General features: G+C 42.0%; 1 protein-coding gene and 1 long non-coding RNA gene across 3 annotated transcripts in view; one reads left to right on the top strand and one right to left on the bottom strand.

Moving 5' to 3' along the window:
- The window catches only part of TET2 (tet methylcytosine dioxygenase 2), a 69393-nt gene that overhangs the window by 8955 nt on the left and 38591 nt on the right, over nt 1-21847 (top strand). The gene's annotated exons all lie outside the window — the stretch shown is intronic.
- Nucleotides 7799-17276, bottom strand: LOC310852958. Its single transcript, XR_014568483.1, has 3 exons — nt 16813-17276; nt 16426-16508; nt 7799-7976 (listed from the first exon to the last, which is right to left on the bottom strand). It is a non-coding gene; the product is annotated as an uncharacterized lncRNA (long non-coding RNA).

Here is a 21847-nt window from a genome sequence, read left to right as displayed (position 1 = left end):
TACTTAACTGGATATACTGATACCCATGCATTTATTATTGTGATAGTGTACACTTGCACATTTTCTGTTCTCTGCTCTAGCATAAGAAACTCTGTGTAGAGCTTGATATTTGTTCATCTGAAAGAACTGTGCCATTAGTCTATTAAAAACGAGGTGATTGCTTTGTTGACTTGCCTGGTGAGGAACCTACAATAAATATACATCTCTTGGCTGGAATTGCCCCAAATGACAGTTTAGTTCAGGTCTTGCACAATGTATTACAGAGAATAAGTTGCCAAGCAGGCAGCAGGATATGGGAGAAAGGCATTTTGGCTGCAGCCGCAGATAATTAATTCTCTTGTCTGAAATTCTGGAATGATTCCTTTACCCTGCACATATTGTCAGCTAGAGGTCTAGATAGACTTTTAGTCTTGAGTTTCTGATTGAATTGTGAAGCTTTTGCTAGAGTCTTGTGCAGAAAGCGTGCTTTGTAAAATGAGCCTAAATGCACTTTTTTTTTGGGGGGGGGGGTGATCACACTGAGAGAATAGTTAATGGTCTATACAACCGGGGAAATCTATGGCTTTCCAGATGTTCCAGATGCAATACCCAATAGCCACAGCTAACATGGCCAGTGCTAAGGGATTATGCGTTTCAACAACATCTGGAGGAATATAGATTACTCACTCCTGTTACATCACTTCCTTTTCACTAAGCTAGTATATAGAATGGGAAGTGGTGAATAGAGTAAATGGAGATGCTGAGATAAAAAGAGAGAGTTGTAATCCAAAGAAGTAATAGTTGTGCTAGAGAAGATTGGGTAGCAATGCTAGATTGTGCATATTTCTGCTCCTATAATTAATCCCTAATTTGGTTACTTATTTATGGCAACTCTGTGCCATCACAGAACCAGAGTTCTTTGGGTGGCTTACAATGCTATATTGTTCCACAAAATCCTTGTGTTTGAAGGGACCCACTGGAAAGTTAGCTGTGGAGGCTGCATGAGCTATGTCTGAAGATGAAAGGCAATCTGGGCTCGAATGCAGTACTAACAGGGAATAATTATTGTTTGGGTTATATTTTTACCCTGTGGTTTGCACATGGGAGCTAGGGCCTGCTCCAAAGTGCTGAACTTGAAATGGAAGGAAACAGCTCTAGTTCTTGGGCACCTCTCATTATCCACTTCCCCACTGTTGACGGGTGCAAGCCTGAGTGAAATAGGAAGTGGGTAATAGAAGAGAGACCTGGTACCATGCTGGTTTGGAGCTACCATTGCTGGCATTGCACAAAGGCTGCTGGTCCCCATGAGCTAAATTTGGACTAACTGGCATTGACAAAGTATTTGTCTAGCTTATGGATATATGACGTGCTGGCTTGCCTTGCACAAGAATGCTACTATCATGGTAAAAAACTTAGCATGTGGAAGTACCATAATGTATGAGTCCATAGCTGGTCCACTGAGGTGTAAAGGAGTTTCCCTTGAAAAGTAATATGTCCACAACTCAGCTTGAAAAATATGTTGTGTTATCTCTCTCTCTCTCTCTCTCTCTCTCTCTCTCTCTCTCTCATCTATCTATCTATAGTTCTACTGCAGATTTCTAATAAGGTTAAAACTCAGTACTTACTGAAATAAGTTGTTTTAGAGGCAGAAACTGAAAGCCCAATAACTTTATACAGGAAAATAAATATTATCTGGTGACTTCCTACCCATACATGAAATCCAAATCTGTGATGCCAGGTAAACTGGCCTTAGTTCTTGAAATTAGATTTCCGTTTTAGTTCTTGCACTACAGCTTTAATTTTCATTTGTGTCTGTTATAGTTCAGTGAATAATCCCAAATATTTAACTTATTTCAGTGGGAAGGCTGCCTCAGGCCATGGCTTTTTAATGGCAGATGAATGAATGCAAGAATTGAAGCCAAAAGAATACCAAACAGATTGGGGGGGGGGGGACCCTCAGTCCAACCTGTCTTTTTCTTGAAGTGCATGCTTCTGTCAAAAATAATTGTACTATGAAATAATAACCACAATTAAAAGTAGCAGTTAGGGGATAAGGCTCTGGCATGCCACTTCAATAAACAAGGGGCTCTGGTTTCTTTTATCAAACCTACTGTATGAGCTCTTTGACTTGTATACATCACCTACCACATACAATGATGCCATTAATTAGTTCAGACTTAGCATCTGTAGGTTGCTTACCAGTTCAAAGATAGGACGAGTTCAAAGACACAATGACTTCTTGCATTGTTCAAACCATATTTACAAGTATTGACAAGTTTTGGACTGAAGTTACTTTCAAGTTTGTAGTTTGAGATTGCAATCTTTCAGGTGTCTGGGTATAGTGGACAGAGAAACAAAATATATTCAAGCAGAGCTTCATACTCGCTGTGCCCAAATTCTGCAACCATCAAGTCTATATATGTGGAAGTAAATACTCATGAACCCACAAGAGACTTCATTAGAAATTAATGCACATAGGACTGGGTATCCTGTTGGAAACCACTGAACAGTGTCTTTTGTGTGAAAGCTGAAACTTTAAAAATAATTTTCAGTATCTTCATTACAGCAAACAGTATATCAGTTCTTTATTTTCATGAGGATGCTTGTTTTAAATTTATTGCTAACGTTCCTTTGCCTGTACTTGAGTTACAGAAAGTTACATCGTAGCTTGTTCACTCCTCATACAGTTCCTTCTGATTTCTTTCCTCAATAGTTGGCACACGTTTTCATCTTGCTTTGGTGAAAGCAGCTAAGTGTTCTAGGAAATGTCTCCCACTGTGATGGGATGCACACTCCTTGCAACATTTTGCTCTCCAGGAAGGCCCCGAGATGCATGGCTCCAACTTGCTTTCCCTTCAATGCTGCAGACCGAGCTGCTCTTTCCATTCAGAGTTTCTTCCGATCCAGCCTCAGTCAGCACCACGTGGACTTTGCGCACATGTCTGACTGTTTACAAACACCCTCCCAGAATTCCCAAGAGCTGTTGCGTAACAGTCTGGCGGGTGCAACAGTTCGCGAGTCAGCAGCGTTCACCCGCAATGGTCTACTTTCCCCTCCATTTTTACTATCGCCCACAGCCATCATAACCTTGTTATAGGCTGGTTGGAGTATTCCACAATACTCAGGGTTCTTTTCCCTCCCTGCTTTTCCCCCCTTAATAATCTCCTTTTGTTTTGGCGACATTCAGCTCTGTAGCTTACAGCAAGGTCATCTGCGGTGAGCCAAAAATAGAAGCTTCACCGCTTGACAAAGAACTGGAACCGGCCAGTGCAAACCTTGTGTGCCATGGGGAGTAGACGTAGTTTCTGCTTTCCGAAAGGACTAATAGTCTGCAGACAACTGCAAACATATGAAAGTAATGCTGGGTGCGTCCTTGCTATTTGGATCTATGGGGGAAAATGCTAAACACTCCAATCAGCAGTCTTTAACCCAGGCTGCAGTCATGCACACACAAAGTAGGGCTGCATAAATCGCACAGAAGAGCATGCTGTAGCAGATTAGCTGTCCAGAATTCTAGTCTAAACATTTAAACTCTTCCAACCAAAAAGGAAGGCAAACTTTTTGCTACTGCAGTGATTTTCTTGTTACGGTTGAAGGTAAGCATGGGGTTTTAAAGTGTGTGAGGGGTGGTAAGGTGGGATGCAGGTGGTGTTGTGGTCTAAACCACTGAGGTTACCAATAAAAAAGTCGCGGTTCGAATCCCTGCAACAGAGTGAGCTCCTGTTGCTTGGTCCCTGCTCCTGCCAACCTAGCAGTTTGAAAGCACACCAGTGCAAGTAGATAGATAGGTACCGCTGTGGTGGGAAGGTAAATGGTGTTTCTGTGCGCTGCTCTGGTTTCGCCAGAAGCAGCTTAGTCATGCTGGCCACATGACCCGGAAAAACTGTCTGTGGACAAACGTCGGCTCCCTCGGCCAATAAAGCGAGATGAGCGCTGCAACCCCAGAGTTGTTCACGACTGGACTTAACTGTCAGGGATCCTTTACCTTTTTGTTTAAGGTGAGCAGGCTGCTACACATTCATAGTTGTTTGAGCAGGGTATGCTGTCACATATGGCAGCACCAACTTTCAAACACTCATTTCATGCACCCATCTCAGAACATATTCATTTTAGCCAGCCACTAGCAAATGGCTGGCTTTTCACAAGAGCAAAGACTATCATGCAGCTATCCTAAGCATGCTTACTCAGAAGAGAGATGTGGCGGCTGCAGTTCTCTTTAATTTCTTGGAGGTCTGTGGGACTGTTTTCCTGAAGCAATACCCGGTACTGTTTGGGAAGGTGATTCTCCTTTTCTCCAATAACTGCTTGGATCTCATGAGTGATCCATATCTCAAGGATGGAAGCAACTGTGAATGCTGGAGACATAGGCTCACTCATAGGATCCAAGCAGTTCTTGGATAAATGTTTGCAGTAGAAAGAAATTCTGTTACCAAAGGTGGTTTGTTGTTGTTGGGTGGTGGTGGTGGTTGTTTGCCAACCTCCTCTTGGCACCCCCTGCTTTCGCTTTCCTAGAATCTCCAAGAATTTGTGGGCAAATGAGAGTTTAATTTTGAAGTGAGTGGGGTTTTAAAAAATTTGTTTCCTTCCGCTGGTTTTGATGCATCTACGTGTGCGGGGGTTGTTTTTGTCTGGTTGGTTGGTTGGTTGGTTGTAATTCACTTTGCATTGCCTTGCACAAGATAAAACAACTAACAAATTAATTAATTAATTAATTATTACACCCTTATTCAATGGGTCTTGCTTCCAGGTAAGTGTACGCTGAGGTTGTGTCACATTATGGTTAAACCCCACACTTTTTATATCTCTTCTATTGAAACTTTATTTCTTGCTTGCTCTTTTCTCTTTATTTCTAGAAATCTCTTCTCTTTGATTTTCCAAATGACATGTTACCTTACTGCAAAAGAAAAAAAATATTGTTGTCTTTTCTAAGGCTCTCCCTTTGTTTTAGTTTGGGGCGGGCCTCGCCTATTCTTATTCCTGGCTGAAACAGTCTGAAGAAATGCAAACTCAGCAGGGCTTAGCAACGTTTTAACTCCATCCTTTTCTCTCCTCTTGCAGTAAAGGTCAAAAGCAAATGGGATTCGCAGCTGCATTTAAAATAGCTTGGCAGAGGCAAATCTATTCACTCCCCCCCCACACACACACCTTTTTCCATTTGCCTGGATACATTAGTAGAACATTTAATGTATATGATTATGAATAACATTTTCAGTGAACCCCTTGAGCTGTTTTTCAAAAGGAAAGCTTCTCTAAGAAAGAGGGGAAGTGATAGAGCTTTGTTTGTGTGTTTTCCATACAACTGTAATGAGTGGAAATAGTTAAATGTCTCCTCTTTTAAACACTGAAAGCCTGGTTCTGTGCTGCTGCATTCATACTGTTAAATGTCTGTGTATCCTTGTGGTACTCATATCATTTCTTTGCCTAGTGTATATATCAAATCAACCAATGCTGGAAGTAGAAAGCACAGCTCTTGGTCCCTGAATTGAAGAGACTTTGCCTTGAAGTTCTCTTTGGGAGAAAAATGCCTGGCAGCATGAATTGATTGACATTTGTGGGTCATTTGTGGGCACCGGTGATGAAACTTGCTAGGGAAAAATAGACTGGAACACGCTGGTCTTAGTCCTGCAGCACAGCTCGGATGTACAAACACTGTAGTGTCAGGGTTTACCTCGAAAGCAGGCGTTCCAGGTCATTCTGATGTCTCGCAACGTGGCTTCGCGCACATGGCTGTAGTGTTTACAAACACGATCCCAGAATTCCTGAGGGCAGTTATGTAACAGCTAGCAAGTGCTGTATCAGACTCACTAAAATGACCTGGATCACGGATGTTGGCGTAGACTCAACAGAGCAGTTGGGCGGGAGGTGGGGAAACACACATGCTAGGAAAATGCACGTTGGGTATGTGAGCACGTAACTTTACTCATGCAGCCGCTAACTAGCCTGAATAAGCGTTTCAGGCAACTCAGAATACATTTGATGGCGCTTTCTTCATCGTCGTAAGCTTCCGTTTCTTCAAGTGTGTAGTGACTTGGAACATTTTATAAAAGTACAAAAGGAGCTCATGTTGTGACATATTCTTCTGAAAGGACTTGTCTCAGATTCTTTATTAGAATCCGTTTGCCACTTTTACAATTCCATTTTGGAAAGAACGGGGATTGGTAGAAAATAAAAAAGACATTCATTCCACAGTTCCACATATGGATTTCATATGCAGAAGACTTTGTATGCATGGAGCCATGTAATTACCTTTGTGCAATATCAGTTGTGGATATCAGGGTTTTGCACACTTCCATTTTTAATTATGAAGACTGTGGGATCTGCTCAGGCTAATCAACCACTCAGTATGCCATACATTAAGTTTGTAAATATGCCATGAATATCTTAGAAAAGGAAGTGGTGTGCGTAGGGGGAGGGGGACAAATCCTATCACCCCACTTAAAGGGGTGAGTAAAAAAAAAAAAAAGGACACAGACTTAGCCAGTTACTCTTCCAATTAAGGATCAAAAGCCTGGGTAAATAGAAGTGGTTTTGCCAGGCCTAAAAACAAACAGTGGGGGCGTCTGTGCTGCTGTGTGTAAGATAATGATGAAACTGTTGGCCAAAATGGGTCCTTAATTAGACAAACAGTAGTTATTGAGCTTTCTCAGTGCATGCAGGATGACAATGAAGAGTGTGTGCTGAGCTATTCATGAGACTACATTTTGTTTGGATTCCCAGCCTGAAGTGATTGCAGAATTTTACTTTGCAGCTCTGTGGTACATATAGAATCCTTAAATTGATGATGCCCATGATCGAACTTCTCGTGTCCCTTGATGAATGAACAGATTTTCTTGCTTTGTTATCTACTACATTTTTATCCCATCTTTTTCTCCAAGGAGCTTAAGGTGGCCTACATAATTCTCCCCCTCCTCATTTCATCAATGATGATCACTCACTGAGCACAAGTGAGGCTGGGAGGCTTCCCATTGGGTGATTACATGAATCACCAGAAGGTTGCATGTCCAATGCAAGACATTCCCAGAAACTCTCTTGAGAGTGGGCAATTGTTAATTATACCACATCTTGGCAGTCTTTACTCTTAACAAGCCATAAAAGTAAGACTCTGGGATGTAAGCAAAGCATGATTTATTTATTTTTAAATCTGGGAACAACTGTGGCTCTGTTGTCAGAAATTGCTTCTCATTACCTATCTTTTCATTTTTCTGGATTTGTTTTGTTCAGATTCTCTAGATTTATACAGGCTTTGGAACTGCCAGTCAAATCTGTGCTGCATCTTTTTAGTTCACCTCCTGAAACTGAGTTGGCTGCTAATGTGTTTCAGTTCTTGTTTCAAAGATATCGGATAACAAGTGGCAGTTTAATTATTGCCACCCCATGGCATTTAGCTAATTTTAAATGCTGTACTCTGCTCACTACACTCTTTTTAAAAATACACTCTGACTAAAACCAGAGCCAAACCCTTATAAAAATACACCGTTTTGAAGTTTTCTTAAGAAAGAGACTGGAGGAATAAAAACAATCAACAAGCCATTGCACAGAATTGAAATTCCATGGCTGCAGTTCCCTGCCCACTTAACTGAGAGCAAGCCCCATTGAACTGAATGAGTCTTACTTCTGAGGAGACACATACAGCTTTACATTTTGGCATTAATTGGCATACAGAATTCAGTTCTGTGAAAGAATGGCATCCTTCTCAAAGTGTTTTCCACGTACAGTGGTCCCTCAGGTTAAGAACCTAATTCGTTCTGGAGGTCCGTTCTTAACCTAAAACTGTTCTTAACCTGGGGTACCACTTTAGCTAATGGGGCCTTCCGCTGCCGCTGCGCGATTTCTGTTCTCATCCTGAGGTAAATTTCTTAACCCAAGGTACTACTTCCAGGTCTATAACCTGAAGCGTCTGTAATCTGAAGTGTCTGTAACCCAAGGTACCACTGTAATCCAGTCAAGTGTGTGAAGAAACTCCTGAAGTAATTCTCCCAGGGTATGGATCTCTCTCTCTTTTTAAAAACAAAAAACAAAAACCCAAACCTTTAGCTTTAACTTTGACTCAAACAACCTGAAAACAACATCTTCATGTAATTGACAGATTTCAGTTCAAGACATATGAATGGACCCAATTACCATTCTATCCCCCACCCCATCCTTGTCTTATGTTAGGTACTACAGTTCTGACTGCCATGGTCAGACAACATGATTGCCTGAAGGGGCATCATATTCTTTTCTTTTCTTTTTCTTTATTAAAATTATTTATATATTAAATTTACATACTGCTTACTTGAGGGAGGAAAAACTCCAAGCACTTTACAAAAGCCATATAAAAACAAACATTAAAAGCAAGTTACATTAAAAAACCCCACACACCATAAAACCAGTAATTTTAAAACAATTTAGCAGTGGGACAGTGGGTCTGGCCATTAACCAGAAGGTATGTGTTTTGAATTGTGGGCAGGATTTCTGCATTTTAGGGGGTTGGATTTCCAACAGGTGTCCCTTCCAACTCTACTATTGCATTATTCTGTCAAAAACATGTGTTAACATTGCATGCTAAAATTACATATAATGTCCAGAATCTCAATGGTTTCCACAAGTTTTTGGAATGGTAAGGCTGCAGTCCTAACCCCACTTAACTGGGTGTAAACCTAATTGAATTCAATAGGACCTACTCCTGAATAGAAATGGTTAGGATTGTGCTGTAAATCTACTAAGACAGCAGTCCCCAATTGTGGGTCTGTGGACCCCGGGGGGTTTGTGAAACCCACCCAGGGGGTCCGTGACACATACCCATCAACTGTCTGTCACATCCCATTTTTCAGAGAGCATGTCTCACGTGAGAGCACAGTGCCCAGAAATGTGTGAGGTTGTGGCCAGACGCGCATCTCATGGGAGATCATGGTGCCCAAAAATATGTGTTTAGGGACCACTGTGCTCTCACATGGCTCTCATGGCTCTGGAAGACACACAACCTAGTTTTGTGCTGGGACATGCAGCATTCACATAACCAAAATTGCCACCTTTGAAAGTAGAGGGTCCATGGCTTGACTTTTGAAAAAACAGGAAGTCTACAATAGTTTGCCAATTGGGAAACACTGTGGTTAACAAGATATAGTTCCTGACAGTTCTTATCGCAAAAGTACTGCAAAAGAAATGCATGCTGTTTTGAGATGAGACGGTAAACATATTTCTGTGAGTAAATATATGTCTGTGTGTTGTGACTTGAGATACAATCTGCAGGTTGACTGGACGGCTGTTTCTGCATAAGGAAGGATATTCCCTACATGTAGAAGAGTAGCATTTTTCAGGGAGAAGGCTAGGTATGGCAACTTGTTTTCTCTGTGTGGTGTTTTAGAACAGAGAATCAAGGAAGCATGGGAGTCCTTGCTTGAAGTGTTACAGACCACTTGTTATTATTTCACCAGTATTATCATTATTGCAAAGCCTGATTAACAATGTGAGGCGGCTATAATAATAATAAGTATAAATGATTGCTCATGAGGACTTTGCCCCTTGCACTTAGCTGCCAGAGTGCTTTGGAGATTGTTGGGGATTCTGCAGAGCTTAATTTTTAGAGAATAGGATTGATAGATGTGCAGGACATTGGGAAAGAGGTTTCTGCCGGAAGGCAAGCATGATGTGTCAGTTTAGATTAATATCTCAGAATAAATACAGACGCTGTCGTGGGTTTGTCATCTAAACAGTAGAAGAAAGAGAAATCCTGAATAGCTGGTTTAGCAGAAGCCGCACCTAAGAGCTGAATTATTCTTCCGCCTTTGCTTTTGAAGAAGTGGATCTTAGGTATTTGAGGGCAGAACTGAGAGACTACTTTGTAATTTTGTATCTGTGGAAGAATGTTGCTTGAAAGTGCATCAAGGCATGGCAGGACACAGCAGTGGCCCATAGGCCTCTGAGTTGCTTGACTGATGCGAGCAAAAGTTCCTGTGCTTCAAACAGAGATTGAGTTCAAGAGGAAGAGAGGATTCCTTTTTGGAATACAGCAGTCTTGAGTTGTAAACCTCTTATTTCTGAAGTTCTTCACTGCTGAATGACTCCGGAGTAGTCCTCAAGAAGTGGTGCATCTGACTATCTGAAAAGAATGTATTGCCTTAGATAACCTTACTTCAAAAGAAAAAAGGGGGAGAACAGCAATGGAGCAGAAAAGAAGGAAAACTGAAAAAGGAACCCTTTTGCTGGACTTTGATAAACACTGTGTGTAGGGCAGGTCCCATTGCTTATGCCATTGCTTCCTGAGGGCTAGGGCAGAAATCGCTCACTGCTTCTTCCTGTTGTTGTTTAGTCATTTAGTCATGTCCGACTCTTCGTGACCCCATGGACCAGAGCACGCCAGGCACTCCTGTCTTCCACTGCCTCCCGCAGTTTGGTCAGACTCATGCTGGTAGCTTCGAGAACACTGTCCAACCATCTCGTCCTCTGTCGTCCCCTTCTCCTTGTGCCCTCCATCTTTCCCAACATCAGGGTCTTTTCCAGGGAGTCTTCTCTTCTCATGAGGTGGCCAAAGTATTGGAGCCTCAGCTTCAGGATCTGTCCTTCCAGTGAGCCCTCAGGGCTGATTTCCTTCAGAATGGATAGGTTTGATCTTCTTGCAGTCCATGGGACTCTCAAGAGTCTCCTCCAGCACCATAATTCAAAAGCATCAATTCTTCGGCGATCAGCCTTCTTTATGGTCCAGCTTTCACTTCCATACATCACTACTGGGAAAACCATAGCTTTTACTATACGGACCTTTCTTGCTTCTATGGGTATTTAAAAAACAAAACAAAACTTGATAGTACTCCTCCAATAACCAAACAGTATGAAATGTCAGTGAACAAAATGACTGCATTTAAATAGAGAAGACAAAACGCAGTGAAATAAAACTGCTCAGGACTGCAATACCTCAAGGACCGCCTCTTCCCATATGAACCTGCCCAGACCCTGAGGTCATCTTCTGAGGCCCTTCTTCATGTACCTCCTCCTGAAGAGGTCAGGAGGGTGGCAACAGGAGAACAGGCTTTCTCTGCGGTGGCTCCCCATCTGTGGAATACTCTCCCCAGGGAAGTTCACCTGGCAACTTCATTATACACCTTTAGGTGCCAGGCAAAAAACGTTCCTTTTTAACCAGACCTTTGGTTGATCTGATAGACATCCTATGACCCTTTAAAATGTGGCTCTTTTGATTATATATATTGTGGTTTTTATGTTGATCTTTTCTGTGAACCGTCCTGAGACCTCCGAGTATAGGGCGGTATATAAATTCAATATATAATAATAAAATCTAAACTTGAAGTCACCATTAAGTAAAGCAGGTTGCTATTTGAATTTGTATTGCTGCTGATAAAGTATTTAAAGGTTCCAGACCTCATACTTTATTTGGAAAGAAGACTTGACATTGTGTTGTAATTCTATCCTTCACAGATGATCTCCTAGTAAATTGATTGTGCACAATATGAGACCTTTAAAATTATTCATTATGTAACAGTGCAGGAGAGGAACACCTATCTTGTTCCCCATTGTCTCAAACACTTCTTTTGCAATGCTCATGAGATCTGGTACTTAAAAAGTGATAAAGAATGAATGATTATTAAAATGAAATATGTTTAAATTTGCTTTAAAAAAAAAACACCTCAGAAAGTCCCTACATATGTAGTTTTTGTTTGCTTGCTCTGTGAATATGCTAAAATAATAGTAATAATAGTCAGAGAGAGAGAGAGAGAGAGAGAGAGAGAGAGAGAGAGACTGCTTTTGCAGTAGGTATATTTATGGATTTGTTACACATTTACACATTTATGTTTCTAAAGAATCAGAACAAACTCCAGGATAATCCATCAGATTTTAAAATAGAATAAAATCAGGAGAAGTTCTTCTTTGCAGCCCTTTGTTCCCCGTTTTAATATTTCATGAACATGTGATATTGTTTTAAAGCCATGATGGTCTTATGAAGTTTAATATTTAAAGCAGATGGCTGCTTTAATAAGATGGTTACTATGGAAACTGTGCTGTGAATGCTGTGGTTTGTACAATGTGTGGTCTCCTTACTAAACAGCTGAAAGGCTCTTGAAGCAGATGCTCAGAGAGGTGGTATAAGAGAGAATAAAAAGATAACATGCCCACCTGAATGGAAGCTTTTATTTTAAGTGCGTTCTGCTTGAGCTGGACAGTTGATTTTTCTGTGGTTTGCTAAGGATTTCCTTGAAGCTACATGGAGTATGCGTGGAGGTAAGATTGATATTCTAAAGAAAGCTCTGTTCTGCTGCTGATGCATTACTGTATAATAGCTGGACAAATTCTTCACACGCATACACATTCCTACATCCGAGAGATGAAGGAGAGAGCAGTATATCCATTCTTCCTGTTGTTGTCATGCCCTACAAACACAGCAAAGGGGCTGGCTGGAAGAACATATGTTTTGCATGCAGAAGATCTCCGGTTTAATCCTTGGCTCCTCTTACTGCTCAAATGCCAAGACTAGGAAAGACCTCTCCAGGAAACCTTAGGACTGCAAGTCAAACAATTCAGTGCTGATGTATATATACTCTCTGGGTTCTAGGGATTATGTTAGAAGATGTGGGGGCACTTCCGTAGCAAGCAATACTGCCTGTTAACGGGCCACAAATCATGTTGGCAATCCTTACAGTAAATATGAGTGTTCAGGTTTAGTTTATGTGCACCCATAACTTCTCATTTTTAAGTCTAACAAGCAGCACTTCCAATAACTGCATTCCATTTAATCTTGTACACAGTAGTCCTGTTTGGGGGTTCAGTTCATATTTTACATGAAGACAACCGCATGAAGCAGCATGCTGACAATTCCCGTCTCCCCCAGTTTGTGTTTTTCTCCTTCGACTCAGCTACATTAGTCAAAATACAGCATTATCAATGTGTTATAACACTGTGGCACCAAATGGCAGTGTAGAGATGATATCGCAACTCAGTGATATTTTCAATTGTGAGCTTTACAATGGTTTTTTGCAGAGCATATTCAGAGTGTTTATTTATTTTTTAGTCCTTGACAGCCTTCTGTGAGTTGCAGGGCAGCATTCTGAAGCAAGGAGATTTCTGTACTTTTGGAGGTTCCTAAAGTAATTTAGGTGGAATTTACATATATATGAAAAATGCTGTGAAAATACATTTTTTAAACATGTGCTTGTGTGTGTGTCATTCGTTCACCATCGCCATCTAGTGTCACATTTGTATAATGCACTTAAAACACAGTTAAAACGTTATATTTGCAGCTCTATAGTTAAGTCCTTAGAACCTGGAGGCCAGCATGTCCTCGCTGTCCTTCATGTTTTAGTCTTCACCCAAGTGAACTGAACACCCAGACAGGGCTAACATGAAGAGGGGGACATTTGACATCTTATACTTTTTTTGGAAGGTTATGGAACACGGACGTCTGCATAGAAACTTACTATAGCACGGGTGCAAATTATTACTATGGTAGGGAAGGGACAGGGATTGCTGACTTGCCTCTGCTGTTGCTTGCTACTAGTCTGACTGTTGGATTCAATTTGACCTGATTACTCTGTCTGCAGCCTTGTATCTGCTGACAGACACCAGCTTACTTCAGATCCATGATCAAGATGCACACATCCCAGTTTCCCTGCTAGCTGCAGTTAAATCGGGTTGGGAGGCAGCATATGTGGGATGTCATGCATGCACAATGGCTCCCCCAATGTTGGGAGCAACTCGGTGCATCTGCCGACAGCCCCAAGAGCCCTCCCTCCACCTTCCCAAATGGAGAGGAGGCAGGAGGGCTCCAGCATTATGTCAGAGCCTGGGCACCTCCTTCCCAAAGCTCAGGAAGCTTCTGTCTGACTTAGGGAGACGTGATGCGTACACATGCAACATCAAGATGTCACAAGTACATCTTGTGACAGAATGCTGGAGCCCTCCTGCAGTCTACCCTCCGATTTAACTGCAGCTAGCAGGGAAACTGGGACGCGGGTAGCGCTGTGGGTTAAAGCCTCAGTGCCTAGGACTTGCCAATCGAAAGGTCGGCGGTTCGAATCCCTGCGGCGGGGTGCGCTCCCATCGCTCGGTCCCAGCGCCTGCCAACCTAGCAGTTCGAAAGCACCTCTGGGTACAAGTAGATAAATAGGGACCGCTCACCAGCGGGAAGGTAAACGGCGTTCCGTGTGCTGCGCTGGCTCGCCAGATGCAGCTTGTCACACTGGCCACGTGACCCGGAAGTGTCTGCAGACAGCGCTGGCTCCCGGCCTATAGAGTGAGATGAGCGCACAACCCTAGAGTCTGGCAAGACTGGCCCGTACGGGCAGGGGTACCTTTACCTTTTACCTTTAGCAGGGAAACTTAGTCTGGATGTTCACACATTAGAATTGGAGCATTTGCTGTAGGAATTCCATTGAATCAGCTTACAAAGGGACAGGCTTGCAGAATCTACTTTATTTCTAGAACTCCTTGATCTACCAGGAGGACGGTGTAGAAATTTTAATTTTAATTATTATTATTATTTTCAATGAAGCATATGGATTTGAATTTTCTTGCCCCTTTTTACACTGGTACATTGAATTACAGTGGTACTTCGGGTTAAGAACTTAATTCGTTCTGGAGGTCTGTTCTTAACCTGAAACTGTTCTTAACCTGAAACACCATTTTAGCTAATGGGGCCTCCTGCCGCCACCGCGCCGCCGGAGCATGATTTCTGTTCTTATCCTGAAGCAAAGTTCTTAACCTGAGGTACTGTTTCTGGGTTAGCGGAACCCTGTACCCTGAAGCGTCTGTAACCCAAGGTACCACTGTATACACGGATGCAAGTCATAATTGTTTTTATTATTTATTAGTATTTTTATTTTAAGATGTCATAGATTTGGTCTTTTTCTCTCAAAAAGCCATTGAAGATAGTGAGAATCAACGTATTTTGTGGCAATGAATGCTAGAAGTGTGAATTGCGTTAAGAAACATTTCTTTTTATTTGCTATAAACCTTCTTCCAGTCAGGTTTACTGAATTACTTGACAATCGTGGCTCCACCTTAATGACTTTATCTACCTTTCTGAATTGCTAGAAACACAGTTGTTGTTGTTGCACAAGATAGCTTAATCCAAAATCCACTGGGTGCAGAAAGGCAAGAACACCTAGTTTCAGTGGGAATGGCTTGTTAGTCTCAAGTCATGCTTGAAGGAAGAATATCAACAAGACACACACACACATATACACATGGGGGGCGGGGCGGATATGTTCTTATTGCTTAAGGCCAGTGAAGATTTTTTACAGATGACTTGAACTAAATGCCAGAATATAAATTATTTGGGACAAATTCAAAAAAGGTAGTCGTGGTTGTTGTTTTCACTGCAACAGATGAGGAATCCGATGGAGTATTATTTGGGACTCTTAATATTTCCTGCACTCGTTTTCTGGCAGTGTTTTTTCATGAAATAATAAAACAACTTACATGATGCGAGTGTCCTATCTAGAAGTTTGTTCGTAAGTCACAGTTAAAAAGCTTTTCTGACTCCTTTTGCAGCACTTATCACTTCAGGGAACAGCTAATATGAGGCAAGAATATTCACAGATATCCTAAGAATACCAATTTTGTCCTCAATGGAAAGTTGGCTCATGAATCTCAATTATCAATTAAAAAGAGTAAAATGTCCACCTTTTGGAATGAAAAGAAAAATCACATTAATATTTGTGATGTGCTGCTTAGAAAAGCAGAACCATTCAATTAAAGCAACTTTAAAGGAAATATCCAAACCACTGAAAGCACAGCTGAATCTGTTAAAATTGTACTCAGAGATGAGTAAGACTCTCCTTTACTGAGCTCTGTATGGGGGCTCAATAATCAAGTGAATTGTGACTGAAGAGTCTTTCCCACACTTCCAGGCTGACTTGTGATGTTAACTCCACCAGTTCGATCGGCATAGCTGTCAACTTTTCCCTCTTCTTGCGAGGAATCCTATTCGGAATAAGGGAATTTCCCTTAAAAAAGGGAAAACGTTGACAGCTATGTAGATCGGGGGTCCGCAAAGCATCGTGTTTTTATGAACTTAATAGCTCTATGTTTTCCCTATGTTTCTCTAGGTCCATGAGCTTTGCAAAAAGTGAGAATTTCAAAAAAAATGTTGCCCCCAGAGCACTGAAGCATTCTAATTCTTCTTGTTAAAAAACATTATTAGGTGGTTGTTTTTTTCAAAAGTTAAAAGTTTCATTATTATTTTATTTTTAATCCTATGATGCTCTGCTTTTACTACAACAACAACAGCAGCAGCAGCAGCAGCAGCAACAACAACAACAACAGTATTCATCACAACTTCATAGGCAACATTTAAGACAGCCACGTTTTAAAGCCTATTGGAGGACAAAAACAAGCATTGGAAATGCCAGTGTGAAACTGTAGAGTTTAAGAAAATAAACAAGCAGAAATGTTCTCCCTCCTCTTCTGCCTGTGTGCGGAAGGGAGATTTTATTTCACTTACTATTTTATTTCACTTACTTCAAATTATGGTAAGCCAGTTCTGCTGCGGGGCCCTGGACCTCTTCCCCAAACAGCACTCTGGTGGCATCACTGAATGGCTACTGAAATGAGAGCATTAATCTTAACTTTTGATTTCAATATAAACTTCATATAGTGTACTGTTTGGGTAAAAACATGTTGAGCCACCCCTGGGTTTTTTTGTAAATGTGCAGGAGACTAATAGTTTCCCAAATATGTTTTAGGGCAAGGAGCCATAGCTCAGTGGCAAGCTTTTCGTGCTTGTCATGGTCACTTATGACATCTTCAGCTAAAGGTTGCAGGTTATGGGGAAACACGAGCCTCTGCTCAGAGAGCTGCTGCCAGTCACAACAATAAATACTGGGCTAGACGGGCAGATAAACTGACCTGCTTTCGGGCAGCTTGAAACGCCTGCGTTTCCTTTTGCAGGAATTGGAGACTTGCAACAAAAAAGATACTTCATGAGTCGATGCTTCCAAGGATTGATTTATGCAACTGCTGACCTCCCTCTTGATAACACATGACCTCATTTATCATTTTAGTCACGACACATACTTTTCTCTGTCCTTACTTGAACCTGGCAGGCTTCTTTGTCCAAGCCACTGTTTAATAAATTAGCCTGCAGTCAGGCTTATCTGATTTTGAAGAAACTTGTGCATCAATTACAAACGGAATTGTGTTTCAACGGCTGGTCCAAGTCATGCAAATCTAGATCTGTACCTGATGCACTTCCAATTGAGCGTTCATAGGGTGGTTTCATTGGCCAACATTCCTCTCAAGGTAATGAATTATTATCCACGTTTTTACTAAAGCAACTGCCAAAAGATCTTCTATGATCAGAATACTTTCGGGGTTTTTTTTGGGGGGGGGGGGACCTGTGAATATTACCATTTACCCTGAAGGTAACTAATCTCTAAAGGTTGTTGCTGAACTCTCATCAGTCCATAGTAGTCCAACAGTATTTGCAGGACAGCAAATTAATCACTCCAAACATTTATATTCTGTGTTGTGTCCTTTATTAAAACACACACAAACACACACTTCTGTGTATCCTGTACATCAAGACAAAAGAGCAAGCATCTATTTTCAGATACCCCAATATTGCCAAACTATGAGTAGGTTTGGGCGAATCTGTTGATTTCAGTTTCCCTTGATTTTTCATTTTTCCAAACTTAAGTTCAGTTCTCCACATCTTCACATTACTTTGAGATTTTATATTTTAAAAAGTCTGTGTGGAAGTCCTCTTTCACAAGTGGTCGGGCGGGCTGTGAATGCAGCTGTACCTCAACTGCTTTACAGAGTCCTGGTGGCAGAAGTGGGGAGTTATAATTATTCTATTAGATAAATTTGATGATGATGATACATTTATTTATACTCTGCTTTTTTCCCTGTGGAACTCAAAGTAGCTTACGTATAAAAACAAGAATGGCTAAAAACATAGAAGAAACAATCAATTAAAAACCATTAAACACTGATATAATGAAAACTATATGCATATATAAAATCTTGTTTAAAATATACAAATACAGTGGACCCTCTGGATATGAATGTCATTCATTCCAGAGGTCTGTATGTACCCCCAAAAATCCGCAAGTAGAGGTGCCGCTTCTGCGTAAGTGCGCAGCGCGATAGAGCGTTTCTGCGCATGCGGCATACAGAGCACTTCTGCACACACGCGCAAGGCAAAGCCCAGAAGAATACACTTCTGGGTTTGCCGCATTCACAACTCAAAGGTTACGTTACCTGAAGGTAACGTAACCCGAGGGTCCACTGTAATTACAATAAAAACAGCATGGCACCAGTGCTTTCATTGAAAGCAGGCAGTTCCCCTAAGCCTGTCAGAGCAAGAACGTCTTCACCAGGACAACAAAGAAGGTGCCAATCTAGCTTCTCCAGGGAGAGAGTTCCAGAATCTGGGAGCAGCTCCCAAGACAGCCGTTTCCCGCATCCCCACCAAATGTGCCTGTGAGGGTGTGATTGACAGAAGAGCCTCCCGTGATAATCCCAGGTTTGTCTCCTAGATGACCTTTTAGAAATGACACCACATTCAGATTCTGCTTGTTCAGGTGAAGCTGTGCTAGTCCACTTTTTTTTTTTAATAACAAAAAGCAGAGAAAAAGACCCATGCTAAGCTGACCAGAGGCAGGGCAGATCCAGACGGCTGAGGATAGGATGGCACCTCTGTTGGTTTCTGTATGCAGAGAACACCAAGTCTAAGGACTCAGCTATGCAGCTGCAAATAAAATGTTTTAAGTGTGTTTTAAGTGCAGTATGCAATGTGACACTAGATGGCGGTGATGAGCCTTACGGAAAATTCAATGTATTTTCAGAGCGGTATTTATATGTGTCTGTTGTTGTTGTTTAGTCATTTAGTTGTGTCCGACTCTTCGTGACCTCATGGACCAGAGCACGCCAGGCACTCCTGTCTTCCACTGCCTCCCGCAGTTTGGTCAGACTCATGCTGGTAGCTTCGAGAACACTGTCCAACCATCTCATCCTCTGTTGTTTCCTTCTCCTTGTACCCTCCATCTTTCCCAACATCAGGGTCTTTTCCAGGGAGTCTTCTCTTCTCATGAGGTGGCCAAAGTATTAGAGCCTCAGCTTCAGGATCTGTCCTTCCAGTGAGCACTGATTTCCTTAAGAATGGAAATGGTTTGATCTTCTTGCAGCCCATGGGACTCTCAAGAGTCTCCTCCAGCACCAGAATTCAAAAGCATCAATTCTTCGGCGATCAGCCTTCTTTATGGTCCAGCTCTCACTTCCATATGTGTTCCATTCCACCTAAGTTTAGCCAAAGCACGCTTTGGAGAATTCTCTGTCTGGGAGAAACACAGCAATGTGCTACGGCTGTTGCTTCTGCGGTCTGCCTCCCCGCCCTTCCCATTTCTGTCTTCAACAGTGAGAGAAAAATGAAAGTGCCAGAACTGAGGTAGCCACAGAGCTCTCCCACATTTGACTGTCGGATGAGCACACACGGTGAGCGGACAGAGAGGGAAAGCAGCCATTCGTACTGAATGATGGTGATAGGTGCAGGTGACACAAGAAGTGATGGGCAAGCCATCCTTATGATATTTATTTTCCAGCCTCCTTGCTGTATCCACATGCTTTTTAGAGCATTAACGACCGCAGCATTCACTGCCTCTTGATTTAGATCTTGCTCAGAAAGCAAACCACAGGAAATGCAAAACCACATTCTCACTTTGTCATGCAGTTGGTTGAAAGTTAGCTCAGAGAAGGAAGATGATCACACAGACGTGAGTCAAACAAAACACTGTTTCTTTACTCCCACCCCCACAGTATTATGGCTGAATTCCCCCTCCATTTTCAACTGTCTGGTTCATTTACTCTGCGATCAAGAACACAGGATTTGGTGCTGAGTAAGATAAATAGGGATGCGGGTGGCGCTGTGGGTTAAACCACAGAGCCTAGGACTTGCTGATCAGAAGGTCAGCGGTTCAATTCCCTGCAATGGGGTGAGTTCCCGTTGCTCGGTCCCTGCTCCTGCCAACCTAGCAGTTCGAAAGCACATCAAAGTGTAAGTAGATAAATAGGTACCACTCCGGCAGGAAGGTAAACGGCATTTCCGTGAGCTGCTCTGGTTCGCCAGAAGCGGCTTAGTCATGCTGGCCACATGACCTGGATGCTGTACACCGGCTCCCACGGCCAATAAAGTGAGATGAACTCCACAACCCCAGAGTCGGCCACGACTGGACCTAATGGTCAGGGGTCCCTTTACCTTTAAGATAAATACTTACAGGCTGTTTTTAAACCAGCAATTATTATCTGGTGATTTCTGCATTAAAAAAAAAGTTCAGAAATGACTTTCTCTGATAATAGTGGGCACATAAATGCACAGCATGTATACACAAACATTTTCAAGAACACATTTCACTTGCACATGCAAATTGCAGTACATGTATGCCTTATCTTTCACTGTAATGTATCCACTTGTAGGTGGTCCTAAGTAATATTTTCTCTTAAATTAATCCCATTGGATTCAGTAGGGATTACTGTCAAGTTTGTAAGAACGTAAGAAGAGCCTGCTGGATCAGGCCAGTGGCACATCTAGTCCAGCATCCTGTTCTCACAGTGGCCAACCTGTGGAAGCCCCAAAGGAGGACGTGGGCACAGCAGCACATGTCCCTCTTGCGATTCACAACACCTGGTATTCAGAAGCATACTGCCTCAGGCATGGAGCCAGAGCACAGCATTCATGTTTCATAGGCTTTACCTCCATGAATTTGTCTAATCTACTTCTAATCCAAATTGGTGCCCATCGCTGCGTCATAATTTTAACTATGTCCTGAGGTGTTTTTGTCTTTCCTGAATCCGTCGACATTCTACAGTGGTATCTCAGGTTAAGTACTTAATTCGTTTCGGAGGTCCGTTCTTAACCTGAAACTGTTCTTATCCTGAAGCACTACTTTAGCTAATGGGGCCTCTTGCTGTTGCTGTGCCACCGGAGCACGATTTCTGTTCTCATCCTGAAGCAAAGTTCTTAACCCAAGGTACTATTTCCGGGTTAGCAGAGTCTGTAACCTGAAGCGTTTGTAACCCGAGGTACCACTGTACTTCATTGCATCTCCACGAGTTCTAGAGTTATGAAGGAGAATAACTTTTTTCTGTGCAGTTTTTCTGTGTCCTGAATAACTGCATTCACTTCTGTCATGTCGCCTTCTCTCAAGTACTTGGGCACACGATAGCTTCCAGACTGGCAGCTCCTAGCACTGCTAACAATTCCTATGGTGCTGTTGCTCTGTGTGGAATTGCAACTGACTCTTCGCTCTTTGGGGATAGAGTGCTCTTTTCAGTTTGTATATCCCTCTGTCTCCTGTCCATATAAGCAGTTATGGTATGGCCATGCAGTCTGGGAAGGGACACTTCACCGGAATATGCCGTTGCTTTCATCTATTTTCCTCCAGTCAATTGATATATATACCGTCATACCTCATGTTATGTCCGCTTCATGTTACGTTCTTTCAGGTTACGTCCCGCGGCGACCCGGAAGTACCGGAAAGGGTTACTTCCTGGTTTTGCTGCTTGCACATGTGCACACGTGCAAAATGACGTCACGTGCATGCACAGAAGCGATGAGTTGCAATCCGCGTGTGTGCAGACGCACAGCTGTGGGTTGCGTTCCTTTCATGTTGTGTGTGTGTGTTCAATTTCTTCTAGAGCACTTTCTAATTTGTGGTAAAGCACTTTTTATTTAGGCCATGCTCCATGATTACAATAACTTATTTAATTTTTTTTAAATAATATTTTTTATTAGTTTTATGAAATACAGAAAAAAGAATAAAGAGCATATTATAAAAGTAGAAAAAGAAAGTTACAAATTTTTCTTACTCTTTTTTCCAAATCTACTGGACTTCCCCGCGTCCTCCCAACCCTGCATTCTCTGTAATGCATAACGTCTGCAATT

The sequence above is a fragment of the Podarcis gaigeae genome (genome assembly GCF_964106915.1).
Source record: "Podarcis gaigeae genome assembly, chromosome: 9".
Taxonomy (NCBI): Eukaryota; Metazoa; Chordata; class Lepidosauria; order Squamata; family Lacertidae; genus Podarcis; species Podarcis gaigeae.
Note: the sequence above shows the minus strand (reverse complement) of the source record. Positions and strands in the feature narration are given on the sequence as shown.